General features: G+C 46.1%; 1 pseudogene; it reads right to left on the bottom strand.

Moving 5' to 3' along the window:
- Nucleotides 1–13,237: 13,237 nt before the first annotated feature.
- Nucleotides 13,238–14,216, bottom strand: LOC100773924 (annotated as a pseudogene).
- Between the last annotated feature and the right edge of the window lie 608 nt (nucleotides 14,217–14,824).

Raw genomic sequence — 14,824 nt, 5'->3', positions numbered from 1 at the left:
CTACCCAAGCTCCAGTATCTTGCACATTATAGTCAATGTTGGCTGCATGCAAAACCCATTCTTCTGGTGGAGCTGATCTGATCTTTAAAGGCAAAAGTATTCTTTTGTGTCTTGGATTTGCATTTTCATAAGCTATTGTATATACAATCGAATGTCTGGCTGCTGAATCTGTTACTTGTAATTCTACTGCCCTGGTTAACCTTTGTAAGAAGTCCTGGAACAGTTCTGTAGGTTCCTGTTCTATTCTGATATAAGTTTCTAGGTGTTCTCCTGGTTCACAAACCTTATCCCAGGCATTTAATGCTGCTATCCTGCATAGGGACAGTATATGGTCATCATATTCAGCCTGAGCCTGTGGGTTAGCAAAAATACCCTCACCAAGAATCTTATCTAGGGGAGTTTCAAAATCTTGCTTTATGCCTTGATGCTCAAGGCGCTTTGCTTTTTCCCTGAACAATGTCTGCCACTGGATTTGGCATATATTCTCAAAACAGCTGCTACCAATTGTTCCCAATCTGTGGGTGTCACCCTGTTGAAGGTTGCCCATGAATGTAATGTTTTACATAATGCTATGGAGACTATATGAGACAACTGATTCCTTAATATTCTTAAGATCCTTCAGCTGTGTAGGTTGCCATTCATAAGCCATCAGTCCATGAGGGTTCTTAGAACTTCTTAGAAGTTGGCTTTTTTACCATGGTAGCTGGGTACACTAATGGTGTATGAGTAACAACCTTAGAGGAATAGTCATGATACCTGGGTGGAGTAGGTGCCTCGGATTGGAGTGATTCTGCCTCTGAGGCATCCCAATGATCTTTAAGCCTAGTAATGATATCCTTATGAAAAGTTTCAATCTCCTTAATCATAAAAGATTCCAAGCATGTTAGTCAATCTGTAAATTGCTCTAACTGCTCCTCCACACATTTTTCTAGGTTTTTAGTATGATCAATCTTGGGCAGCATCTGGATGGTACGGAAGCTGCCTTCTACGTATTCGAGTCTAGATTCAAGGTCATGATTTGCTGATTTTTTGAGTCCCCAGCAATTGACCATATGGACCTATGTAATCTGTCAGCCCTGTACTATAAATTATCTTCCAAACATTCAAATCTAGGCTCAAATTTCTGATCTGCTACCTTGGATGCTTCAATAATTGATTGAATGGCCTTGTCCAATCCTTCAACCCTATCCTGGGTATTTGGCACCTTTGCATCTAGTTTCTGGGTAACAGTGCCTATCTGAGTTTCTAGCTGGCTACAGATATTCTTTAGCTTGTCACAGTCTTCTGACAGCCTAGCCTCTAAGGCCTCAGACATGGAGGATCTCTCTGTGTTTATCTTATCATAAATATGCTGCATCTCATCTTGGGTAACAGACGGCTCTGTGTTTATCGTATTGGACACAGAGCCAAGCTTATCATCCAATTTCTGTTCCACTTGATGTACAATTGTGCCCTGACCTAATCTGTTCTCCAAAACCTCATTGCGTAAAGCTGTTATTTCCTGTAAGTCGGTAGTGAGGTTATCCTTGTCCCTGTTCCTAACTCCCCTGGTTAGTAATGTTACTTGTACCAGTAAGCTAGCTGCCATTACTGCATATAGGCAGGTAATTGGCAGATTAGCAACCTCCTCAAACATTGAATTCATGTAATTAGCAAAAATATTACCAATTTTAGCAAATGATAAATATTCCGCCATTTTACCTGATTTCGACTCCAGATGCAGTAACTATCTTTGACCAGCAGGTGGCACATGTGTACCGTTAGTCCACACGGCTTTTGAAAGGCATCGGTCAGGCAACATGGTAGCAGCAGTGGTAGAGCTGAGATCACACAGGTGGCTGTGCTTTAGTTTGGCTGGGAGTGTACAGACTTGCACCCTCAACCACTGAAAGAGATGCAGTTTTACAGCTGCTGCGGCTAGGGGAAGCCTCGGACCCTGCTGAAAGCAGACACCTACTCCAGAGATCTACTTGGTTCAAGGGCAGGAGGCCTCCACACGGGTAGGCCGCAGTGCGTGCTGGTCTGTGCATGCAGCTAGAAACTGTGACAGTAACCGCAGGGAGGTCTGTGGAAGTCTCCTAGCTGGGTGGACGGTTCTGAGTGGCTCAGTGGCAGCAGGGACGTGCATGTGTGGTGCAGCAGGCCAGCTGAGAGCCGGGAGCACCTGTGGAGACAGGGAGCTCTTTCCCAGCCTAGTCTGCCATCCTGTTGGGACAAGATACTGCTTCTGACAAGCAGATAATGTGGGAAATTACAAACACGGAGCCACATAAAAATATAAGGGAATTTAATAGGGAAAAGCCTTACTTACAGAGTGACCTAGCCAGCTGGTGGGGCAGCAGTCCATACAGCAAGCCAAAGGTGAAAGGGAAAGCATGGGCCACCACGTAAGCATCCCTCACTCTTAAACTTTCCCAACATCACCCTTACCACACCCTCTCACAGGCATGGCCAGGCACACCTGTAACCAGCCCCTAAGTAGGCGTGGCTACAACATCTCCTACATAAGATCAATTTTGTTATATGTGTTTCTCCTCTTTATGTATTGTTTATATAGCTCATTAAAAAATGTAATGTACGCCAGTCGTCAGTGATGCAGGCCTTGAATCCCAGCATCGGGAGGCAGAGGCAGGCGGATCTCTGTGAATTCGAGGCCAGCCTGGTCGCCAGAGCAAGTGCCAGGACAGCTTCCAAAGCTACACAGAGAAACCCTGTCGCTAAAAATCTTTAAAAAATTGTAACATAGATTTAAGTACAGATTATAGTTACCTATAGTAGTGTAAACTTTATAGTTAGGTTATATATACTTGTGATTAGGAATTAAAAGCTTAGAACCTGTTGTAATGGTCATACATTCAATCCTGACTCTAGTGAAGCAGAGGCTAGTTGAACTCTGAGTTTAAAGCATGCCCTATCTACAGAGTAAATTATAGAACAGCGTAGTATAGGCAGTGAACGAATCTATGGAAAACAGAAGGCTGGTTACGGGGTAATTTAAAATGAGGGCCAAGTTCCAGCCTCAGCATTCAGCAGAAATTGGTGGCTTCAGCTACTAGGTTTTGGCTTCAGTGTCCACTGCAGAAAAAAAGGCATGGATTCTCCCTCCCCAATGAAAGAAAGCCACTGAGACAAGGCATGCCATGGGTAACCATGAATGAAGGCATATAGAGGCCATTGCATGAATCTATGTATGTGAACCTAGGATTGCCTACAATACCAAAATTAGTAGCAGATGCATGGCTCTGTTGGAGTAGGTGTGATCATGTTGGAAGAAGTGTGTCATTCTGGATGTGGCCTCTTAGGTCACATATGTGCTTAAGGCATGCTCAGTGTCTTACACTACTTCCAGTTGATGCAGGATCAAGACATAGCCCTTACTCACTCTCAGCTCCTTCTTCAGCACCTTGTCTGTCCTCATGCCACCATGTCTTGGCATGATGATACTAGGCTCACCTATCATTGTGTGTGTGTATTAGCATGTGTGTGTGTTTCTGTGTAGAGAAAGTGAGAGGGGAGAGGATAGATTGGATGAGGGGTCTTGCTTTTCACTAGAGAATGGAATACCTAGCAAGAACTGACACAGACCTCCATGTATATGTGGTGCATTATGTGGAGATAATATGGTTCTTGGTGGGTTTGGAACCTAAACCTATTAATCCCTGATATCAAATTGTGTTCATTAATTAGTGAAATACAAAGAGGAGAACATGTGAGTTGGTAAACCAAATGGGTCTCTTATAAAACGCACTGTCCAATCTTTTCTTTGTATCTTTCATGAGGATCCAGGACTCCCCATGGTGTGGTCCAGAGACAAGAACTGTGTCCTCGGGATGTGGGAAATTTGCTTGCTCATGAGTTTGCAGTCCCTGAATGGCCTGTATCCAGATGCTGTGGGCCCAAACTGGCCCTGGTCATTAGTCATCTTGGGTCACTTGGATGGTGGATCTGAGGAGAAATCCATGTTCAGAGACATAGTGGGTGTTCTATCCATGGATGAATCGCATAAGGATAGATGACCTCAAGGCTGTCCAGAGAATTCAGGTTGACTGGAAGGTCCCCAGCGGCTCTGTGGATGACACTAGCACTCAGGACACCCCCTTCTGGCATAATTTCATCTTATCTGGGCCTCAGACCCAGGCAGGAGTATTTGTTGAGCATGATATAGCTTCAGCATCTCTTGCCCTGTCCTTCCACACCCTCCTCCTGAAAGTGATTCTTCCCGTCTTCTAAAACTTGGAAAGGCTGGTTCACTGGGTCTCCTTTTCGAGGGGAGAAATGGGGGAAGAGCACAAACAGGGCTTCTGATTAACCAGGGGTCTCCATGTGATCAAGGCTATCCTCACTGGTCAATTTGTATTTCAGAATATTGAAAGTTGCTGTTACATTATTTGATTTCCTTTGTGTTAGGGATGACAAATTATCTTCACAGGAATAGGCAATTGTTTTCATAGTATATGATCCATAGTGTGTATTTCATAGTGTCTATACATGCTTCTTCCACATGGCCCAGCCAACTGCTTTCCATGACCTCACATTTTGTTATCCTATGCCTGGGGGACCAAGAATAATTGTGCAATGATGGTATGACAGGGCATTGACAGGTGATAGGGAATGGCTAACTGTGTGGGTGATGAGCATGGGCTGTGGTTTCTTCATAAGGAAAATATCCTGTGACCAGTACGTGTAGGGGAATTCCCATGCTTCACATATTGCCTGCCAGGGCATCATGGTGTTTTCCTGCCATTCCAAAGTCAAAAAGCTTTGTTTCCTGCATTGTCAATAAGGATATTCTCCAATTTAATATCCCTATGTGCAATGCATCTTTGGAGATAGTGCACTGCTGACACGACCTGTTTGAAGACAAATACCCAAAATGGGCGAAGCAGGTGAAACCTGTTTGACCCAAGCAGGGAGTTATAAGGGAAGACAGGATAAGGTACCTTGGATGGGGCTGATCTGAGGATGAGCCTGTGGAATGGTCGGCCTACAGGCAGACTTGGAATCCACAGTGTAAAGTTGTGATCCTTGGAAAAGTAGGCGAGTCCTGCCACTATCGGTTCAACCAGGTGTGAACCAGAGCTGAGTCTAGTGAAGCAAAGCTTAGAGGAAACTCCAGATTTTAGTACTTCAGTGAATGTCGGTTCAAACTGGGGGTGGAACAAGGGATCGTGTTCTGGGTGATAAAGGGAGTTAGTGGTACCTAACTTAGTGGACCCACTGCTGATAGTGCTAATTACAGGGAATTCATAGGCAACCCCTGCCAGGACTCGTGTGCTGCAGCACACCTGCTTGGATGCTGGGTTTGTTTCAATCTGAACTGGGGTTAGAATAGTCATGACTGGAAATGTAGCTATCTCAGATCTGGCATTGCGTGAGGCTGGAAGAGCAGAGTCCATCCCATAAAGCACACAGACGTGACTAGCCAGTGAACTCAGTAACTAGGGATTTTTTTGTATTAATTATGATAATTGAAGCCATCTGGGTTTTAGTTAGGATTTGTTCCTGCTGCTGTGATAAAACCTGTTCAAAAGCAACTTAAAGAAAAGACTTATTTGTCTTATACACCCCAGGTTAGTCCATTGATGGAGCCATGGTGAGAATGGAAGGAAAAATTGGAGGAAATGCCCTGCTTTACTGACTTTACTCCAAACTTAGCTTACTCCTATTAATTCCTTAGCTTCTTTACATAACCCAGGTCACCTGCCCAGGGGTGGTACAATCTTCAGTGGGCCAGGCGCTACCTCATCAAGCATTAATCAAGAAAATGCCCTACAGACTTGGCCTACAAGCAATCTGATGGGAGATTTCTTTTTCAATAATTTCCTCTAGCCAAGTACCTCTAACCTGTGACAAGCTGACCAACAAGGGGGAAAAAAAAGAACCCAGCTTCCACTAGAATCGAACTATTCTAGCATGTTATTGACAGTTGTCTGTTACTGATAGACCCTTGACCAAAAGCAAGTTGGAGGAAATGGTTTATTCACACATTTCCATATAACAGTTCATCCCCAAAGAGGGCAGATACTCAAACAGGACAGCAACCTGGAGGCAGGAGCTGATGCAGAGGCCGTGGTGGGGTGCTGCCTACTGGCTTGTTCCTCATGGCTTGCTCATCCTCTTATAAGAAGGCCCTGGATGGTACCACCCACATCACTGGGAACTGGGCCCTCCTAGCACTGAAAATGCCTTACAGCCAGATCTTCTGGATCTAGCACAGTCCACTTCTGGTTTTGTCTTAGTCTCTTGATTGCTAAAGGGGATATGTTGCAGGGAAGTAATCATGCCCCACAAAGGCATCTATCTGAACTTGGAGCCTATGTGGAAGAGGATGTGGGACCACATTGCCTTTTCACTGGGGTAAACTCCTCCGTCTTGCACAAGGAACAGGGACACAAATGTGCTGGTGGGCAGCTCAACTCTAGCCTTTTCCCGAAAGGCCTGTCTATGCCTCCTGGTGCACAGAACTCACTGTGCTCGGGGGTGTGCACAGCATTCCCATTGCCTCTGGGCTTCCAAAACATGGCACATGATCCTTGAAATAAAATCATGCTACTGATTATTTTTCCAAGGGTGAAAGTGTAGCAGGGTGAACAGAAAGGCAAGCCAAAAGAGCAGGGCTTATCATTGCTCTCTGCATTTGAACATTTCTACTCCTATTTGGAGAGGCCCAGAGGAGCTAAGTCTGCCTCTGTTTGCTAAGCACATGGACACTAGTAATACATGGATTTGCTGATCTATGTATCAGAGCGGGAGGGAGATTGGCCAGAAATGTGTGGACATTTTATGAAGAGCCTAGTTTAACAGGAATACTGGAGGACTGGGCAGAATCACCCAGCCACACTTGGGCTGGTATGAGAGAGATGCCAACAGAGTCTAGGAATGACAGACAGGTGACTGCCTCTCAAGCAGGTCCAAACTTTTTAAGACTAGTTTAGGAAATCCAGAGGGCAATGTCCTACCTGAGATTCGAATATGCTTTGGCAAATCTTTGTCTAGGCAGACACTAAAGCACATTTTTAACTTCCCTGGTATGGCCTGTTAGGTTATATAACCACATTATAACATCTGGTTACAAATACATTGCATACACTATTCAAAACAAACATGTATCTTGACTAACCCACCTTCTATTCTCCACTCAGACTTGTTCCAGGACACCCTCAACATGCTCTTAAAGTTTCCTCTTTGCAACTTCCCTGCAACACCCCATCCAACTAGTGTTGACAACTGAACATGGGGGTGTGGACATCCACTAGGGTGTAACCAAACAGCCCTCCCCAAAAGACTGTCGCCCCTCCCCAAACAGCCACCAACTGCCAATGTCATCTGAGCTGTGTGTGGGGCTGTGCAAGACTGTAACTCTGCTGGGAGTTTTCACTGGCTAGCTGGATCATGTGCCGGCAACCTCAGAGGCTCTGAGATCCTGTAGACAACAGACGAGTCCTGTCCAGAAGGAGGAACTTGACAGCATTGGCACTGTCCTGACCTCCCTGTCCTAAATGTTCCCCTGGGCTTCATGGATGGGGTGAAGATATACAGAGGTGTCCTGTCTTCAGCTGAGCTCTGCTGGTCAGCTATTCTGTGTAAATTGGATGGTTGAGGGAGTGGGGTCAATTGCATTTAAAAGCTACCCACCACAATATGATCTTGACCTCAGTTGAGCAGCACAGATGAGGTACTGTCAGGGATGGGGGAACAGTCTAAGGCATTGTTTTTTACCCCATATCCATCTTGGGAACATGCCCAGGCTTGTAGTCTCTGAAGACCTCCCCACGAGGGTCTGAAGGCAAGTTGGCAATGCAGTCTTTGACTCTGCCTGAACACTATGCCCTGGGGGATGTAGATTGACCATAGCACTGAGTTGCTGCTCTCCATGATAAGTGGGAGTATGATGATGCACTCTCCTCCTGGGGTCTATAAGATCCTTCAAGCTCATGGGCAGACCTCCCAGCAGCCATACCCAGATGCTGAGCTCCTGGCTTCGTGATGATCATGCAAGTTCTATTCCATTGTGGGGTAATGGCTTTGACATTGCCCGTAAACTAAAATTTGTTGGGTTGTGCTGTGAAGACTCTCCTAGCAGTGCTGAATTAGGAGTATCTCTGCAGTGAGGTCCCACTGCTGTCAAGATGGGAGGTCTGGCACAAATACACTGGTGCCTGTTTTCATCCTCGAGGAGTTCCTGATTGACTTCTCGGTGACCACTTCTGGGATGTATGCTCATTTGAGGTGATGTAGCTGGCTCATGCCTGTTGATGTTCCTCCACTGATGGGGCACCAAGGGCATATTTGCAATTAAGGCACTTTAGGGGTAGAATTGACTCTTGGTCCATTCTACTCTATATGGGTTGTATTCTCACTCATCCCAATGTGGGTGCTTGTAACTTGTCTGGATGGGTTTGACCAGGGTCCTGTATTAGTGTGGATTCCCGGGCTCCTGTCCTTTGACATGGGCAGTCTCCGTGAATGAGGTGGGAAGACAGCCTAAGGATCTTGTCACCAGAGTCCCTGCTGAAGGGATTCTGCTCTGCTGTATCTCTGGCCTTGGTGTTTCATACTTACTCTGCATTAGTGGCTTTGAACTCAGACAGATCCTAGTATTTTCCACTGTAGCAGGGCCCATATTCCTGTATAAATCTCTTAAAATATTTAGCCTCGATCTATGTCCCTTGCTGCCCCACTGAAACTTCATTGGACCATGGTGGCCTTTTAAATACTCAGATTTGACTGTCTCCTGAGTGCTCCCATTAAGGTGATGCTCCGACATGAGCAGATAAAAATAAAATTTGTGTTAAAACCACTGTTTAACAACCTCGTCATGTCACTTAGAAAACATTGACAAAGTGTTCCAGGTATGAATTCAAATACCATCCTCCTCTGAGCTCCTCAACACATCAGGCAGAAGATATCTAGTCAGAGTATACCAGCTAGCATGGAATAACAAACTGTCTCAAATTTTATACTTAGAACATATTGCGAATACCAAATGAAAAATTAGAATAAGTCCCTGAAGGTGATTCTCTGTGACCATAGCACTCTGTGGACAAAACTAAGTGGAGATGGAGCTTTTGTCCCAACTGCCTGATCTTTGTTATACAAAAACTCATTACAGAATGATCAGGCTATAACTCAGCCCTATTACTAACTAGCTTACAACTTAAATGGACTCACGTCCATAATGTGTATTTTGCCACATGGCTCCTTGTTTTACCTGTCCTCTAGCATCTTGCTTCAAGGGGAATGTTTTCAGCCTTCTCTGTGTTTTCAGATGGGTGTTCCCTGCTAGCCTTGTACTGTCTTGGTATTGGCTAGATCGGCTTCATTATAAACCAGTGAGAACAATATATATATTTATAGACAGTGTGGGCTGCATGAAGTGAGACTCCCATCTCGAAAGATGACATGCAGTTATCACGGCATCTGCTTTAGTTATCCCTGTAGTGTCACGGAGACAAGGGTCATGGGGTGTCAGCCGTGGCACAGGCTGCTCTGAAAACAAAGCCTCCACCTGTGGCGAAACTACTCCCACCTGAGATATGGGGAAACACTGGGCTATGGCATCCGCAGGAACTATGACTGTGCCCTGCCTCTCCACTGCTGCTCCTTAAAAACCGAGCCACAGGCTTGTGTCAGTGACTTGAAAATGTCCCTCGGGTGCATGCACAGCCAGGTAGGGAAACAGAAGGCTAGCTCAGTCAAAGGATGAGATGTCCCCCAAAAGCTGGATGGAGCTAATGCAGTCAGAAAGGACTCCACCCCAGATGTGGCCTTCGCATCTGCAGGCACCAATTCTCCCTACCCAATAGACTCACCATGTCTTGAACTCAGGCCTACAAAGCCACCTCTTCATTGCTGAAGACAGGTCTTGGCAAAGATGAAGAAAGTAATCCAGAGTGAGAAGGGCTCAGTGAAGTCAGGGTCTAGAGAGGTCTCAAATGCATGGAGGACCTCAATGAAGAGCTTGTTCTGACTCAGCTCTCATCCATGACAATCTGAGGCTCAGATGGTTTTAGTCTCATTTACTTCAAGTTGCCAGGCTCTGGGTCTTTCTGCTTTGAAAAGTCGGGTGTTCTGGCTTCAGACACCAGGTCACCAGAGGGGACAGACCCTCATGCCCCATCCCCTCTTAAGCTCCCTGGGAACCTGGAGTTAAACTGTTACAGAACCTTTGTGAGCTGGGACAAGCTGGCCTACAGCACGAGCCACACAGGGTGTGGACTGCAATGTGTCTTCATCTGGAGAAAATTAAATGGGCTTGAGGATTGGAGCAGTGGATGGTCATTAAGACTCCTTCATAGAGTCTCCTCCCCTCTGTATCTTCAGACCTCCTTCCCTGACATCATGTCAGAGCTTTGTCTTAGGCAAGACTGAGGAAAGGCAGCCGCTCCTACTGGAGTGGTTTAACTCCTTGTTGAGAATCGGAGCGGCTACCCTCGATTGAAGGAAATATCCTGGGAGCCAGCCTGCACTGCAGGTTTGCCTTCATCCTCCTTTCCTGTTTTTCCTTCAGTCTACTGAGGCAGAGGCTGTCAGTGCTGTTAGTCAGGCAGCCCTGGTATCTTCTCTCTACCTACACCTTCCAAAGACCAAATGAACACTTTTTGAAATTCGTAGAAATCTGCCCTTTACTGATTCTCGGGCAGAGATCTCCAAGTTAAGGTGAATTTGTTGAGAGTGCAGACTCATTCCAAAGTGGGCAAGATTACAAATGACAAAGCTGGGGTTTTATAATCCCTGGACAAAGGTGATGTCCACTTCAATTTCAGTACTCATTCACATAATTAGACTACTCATGAGATGACTGGAAATCACTTTTTAGTGGTTTAGCACTTAGAAACTGAAGATCCTCCACACTTGATCTGATTTTAGTCAGAAGCTGAAGAGTTTCCAAGTAAATCATCAAAGCTATAAGCATTAAAAGTTGGTGGCATTGATGTCAGAGCTCAGCCTGTGGTTGAGAGCAATTGCTGCTCTAGAAAAGGACCTGCTTTCAGGTCCAGCACCGTGTTGTGGCTCACAACTGAGTTCCATTCCAGTGGGTAGGATGTCCTAGCCTGGACACCAAACACAACTTACAGACCCATGCAGGCAAAACAGTCCCGTGACAATTTTCTTTCTCTAAAGGGGAGCACTGAAAACCACCACACCGTACTATAGTAAATGCTGAAATGAAGACTTGCCTATTTAAACAGCTAATATTTTTGCTGGAGGATCCTTGGTATAGAGCCATGCTAGAGGGATTGCAGGATATAATGAAATGGGGGAAATTGGCTGCTTGTTAACTGGAGAGAACCCTCTTGTGAGTGCCTTTAGACCTCAAATTCCGAAAACGGGAATGCAGTGTCTCCTCCATACTGTACAGGACTGACTATTGTCTATGGACTAGTGTCTATGTGAAATGGACCCATGAAGATCACCATTTAGTTAGAGAGTGGTTATGCTTGTTCTCCAGTACTTCAGACACTAGGAACACCATGGGCTTTCTTCACACCCAAAGCAGCTCATCAGTGCATACCCTCTGGATGTCCCTCCCCAAATCATTAGGTCCTGATAAAGACGAAAGTTTGTCTCAGCACTTTAACAAGAGGTCCAGGAAGGGTTGGCTAGGTGGCTGAGGCTGTTGGTGGAGGACTGGGTCAAGTTGTTTCTTTTCTTGAGCTGAGGTTCTAAGAAGCTGCTATATAAAGGTTAATATACAACTATGTGACCAGACAAGAATGGCCTAGGATCTCATGCCAAGCCCAGAGATCTTTGGCTCTCAACAATTACCATTATTATTAAAACTGGTATGAAGACCTGACAGTCATAGAACAGACTATATAGACCAGGAAAGCTTCAGACTCGCCGAGATATTCTTGTCTCTGCCTACCAAGTCCTGGGATTGAGGGTGTGTATCGCTTTGCAAGGCATTAATCTCAATTTTGGATGTTGATCAAGATATAGAACCCACAGCTGTGTGTAAGAACAGATTCAGGGAATATGATATCCTCTTCTGGTCTCCACCATCATCATCAAACTGGTAGTGCACAGAAATGCTTGTAAAAAAGGTATTGCCATAAAATAGAACTAATTTGCACAGTTACTTTTGCAGAATTTTACTTCAGTATGAACACAGTGTTAAATTACAAGTTTACAACATCACTAAAGGCTTTCAAAAGTTACACATCTTTGTTTCCAGTATGCATATATGGCATTTATAAGTCAAGAATATGGTATAAATGCTATGTCACATGATTTACAAAGGTGTGTTCTGTCCAGGATAAACTCCCTGATATCTCCCTTGGGAGAAAGGTGGTTTAAGATATGCTACAGTCTGATATTCATTTGCTGATGTGCTCGAAGATAGAGCAGCTAACAAACATATTCATACATTCCTTACATCCATAACGCCTCTCTCCAGTGTGAACTCTGTGTTCTTAGATGTGTCAGATAGGTAACAGATTTGTCACATTCCAGATATTTTTAATGTTTCTATCAGAATGGACCCTCAGATATGTACTACATTTTACTTGAAGAAAAATAATTTGTCTCATTTTGGACATATGTAATGGTACTCTTCAATATGGAGTCACGGAGGTTTCTTAGATTTAAACTCCAGATAAAAGACAAGTCATATTCTCTACATTTGTAAGGTTTCTAACCAGTATGGACTTTCTGATATTGTATAAGGTATATGCATGAAGCAAGATATTTGTCACACTCTTCAAATTTCAAAGATTTCTGTCCAGTATGACTTTTCTGATGTTCTCTAAGATTTGTGCATGTAGTAAAACATTTGTCACATTCCTGGATTTTTTAAAGATTCGCTCCTGTGAATTCTTTGCTGTGTAAGAGTTGACTTCGAAGTAAAGGATTTCTCACAATCCTTACACTTGGAAGGCTTTCCTCCTGTACGAATTCTCTGTACTGTAAGAGTTGCTTTCATAGTAAAGGATTTGTTACAGTCTTTAGATTTGTGTAAAAAAAAAAAAAAAAAGGAAGAAAAGTCTCATGTGTGTAGGGAGACACCATATCATTTCTCTAATTGTGGTGTTCTCAAAATACGCCCTTAATTTCCAGCCAATGTCTCCATTGGGGGAAAAGTGTTAATTCGTAGTCCAGCACTGACTGTGCTGAAGGGAGGCAAACCTGTCCCTTCAATCTCAAGTTCAACGGGGCTGCGGCCTGCATTGTGCACAACGTAACCCTTAGTACACACAGTCCTTGATTTTGCAGAACAGGTCCTGTGGGAAGAAAACTACTTCCTCCTCTGCCCACCTTGGTGTGGCATCCCTTTCTTTTTGCCACCTAAAGCAGGAGGCCTGGAATGTTTCTGTCCTCCAAAACGGGCTTTTCCTCTTCTCTCCCTGGCCCGGCGGCCGATCTTTCTCTTGCTCGAAGGTCCTTGACGGGTCCCCTTTTCGTGCCCTTTAGGCCCATTTTCCTCCTATTGGCAATTTCTTCTTGGTCCTCCTCCCTCATCTGCTTGTTGGTGGCCCTCATCACGTCCAGCTGAGGCTTCTTGCTGTTCATGACTCGAAATAGCTGCAGCTGAGAAAAAGAGCCAGTTGGAAAGTCCCAAGAGGGGCTGAAATGTCCTCTTCTTGCCGGTGCCCCGGGGCGCTTTCTCCTGGGGCAGGCTCTCCTGGAAGAGCCCCACCGAAGCGGTGGAGCCCTTGGCTACCGGCATGGCGCGGGCCAGCTCCTCCTTCCTCTGGTGTTCCCGAGGGTGCAGCCTGGCTGAGCTGGGCATCTGGACCTTGTGTGCTTGCTCGTGCCAGGTTCTGCAGCCTGTTCAGCTCGTTCTTGGCCACGTGTTCCTTCTTGGCCTGAATCTGCTTGGCGAACTGGTCTTCCATGGGGTGGGTGCCCCCAGGCACCTGGATCAGCCATTCCTTGGTGTCATCTGGCGCACTTGTAACCCAGCGGCGCCGCCACTGGCCTCTCAAAATAGGTTGGTCTTCTTGGGCCTGATGCCCTTTAGGCGCACGAACTGATGCCAGCAGCTGGCTGATGAGCAGCTGCGTGTTGTCCCGCGCCAGGGTGCGCAGCTCGGCCTGGGCCAAAGGCCCAGCCTGGCGCAGCACCGTCGGGGGGGGGGGGTCGCGGTCCGAAGCCAGCAGGTTGCCCAGGTCGAGCTCCAGCTCCAGCTCTTTGTGCACCGCGATGCCCGGCAGCTTCTCTGCTGAGTCCTGCTCCACCTTGGCCAGCAGCTCGTCCACGTTCGGGCCCTCCATGGCCGCCAATGCCTGCGGTCTGGTGTCCTGACTCTGGGGCAGCAGCAGAAAGCTGCTCTGCTGGACAGCAGCACCCAGAAGCCAGCCAGCAACCACGTGCTGGAGTCAAAATCTGGAAGATATATATGTTCACTTCCCGGTTACACAGAACTGGTTCTCAAGTGGGAGGCTCCAGCCAAAATCACTTTTTTTTGGGGGGGGGGGTTAAAGGTCACCAGGCTTTTTATTGCAGTTGACTCAGACTTGGATGGTCCCAGCCTCGAGAGGGGACAGCCCTCCCTCCGGTCATGGGAGCACTCATCACAGAAGCCCTGTCTAGAAGCTCACAGTGATGCTTGGTGTTACTGTCTTTGAAGTATGTGGCACACTGGCTGCAGCTCAGGATCTGGGAGTTGGGCCTCCAGTAGGCAGGGGCGGATCTGGTCTGTTAGCCAAGAAGTCACAGCCTTAGTGGGTCCAAGGCTAAGCTCAGACACTGACTGAGCCATAAAGTTCATCCCATCCAACAGACGCTGGGCAGCATTGTTGTCCTTCAGAAATGCATCAGTTCCAGGCCACACATGTACAATCTCGGTCTGCACCACTGTATCCACAGGATATTGGGTCCC

Source organism: Cricetulus griseus, unplaced genomic scaffold (genome assembly GCF_003668045.3).
Source record: "Cricetulus griseus strain 17A/GY unplaced genomic scaffold, alternate assembly CriGri-PICRH-1.0 unplaced_scaffold_238, whole genome shotgun sequence".
Classification (NCBI taxonomy): Eukaryota; Metazoa; Chordata; class Mammalia; order Rodentia; family Cricetidae; genus Cricetulus; species Cricetulus griseus.
The sequence above is the reverse complement of the archived record's forward strand: the minus strand, read 5'-3'. Positions and strand labels throughout refer to the sequence as shown.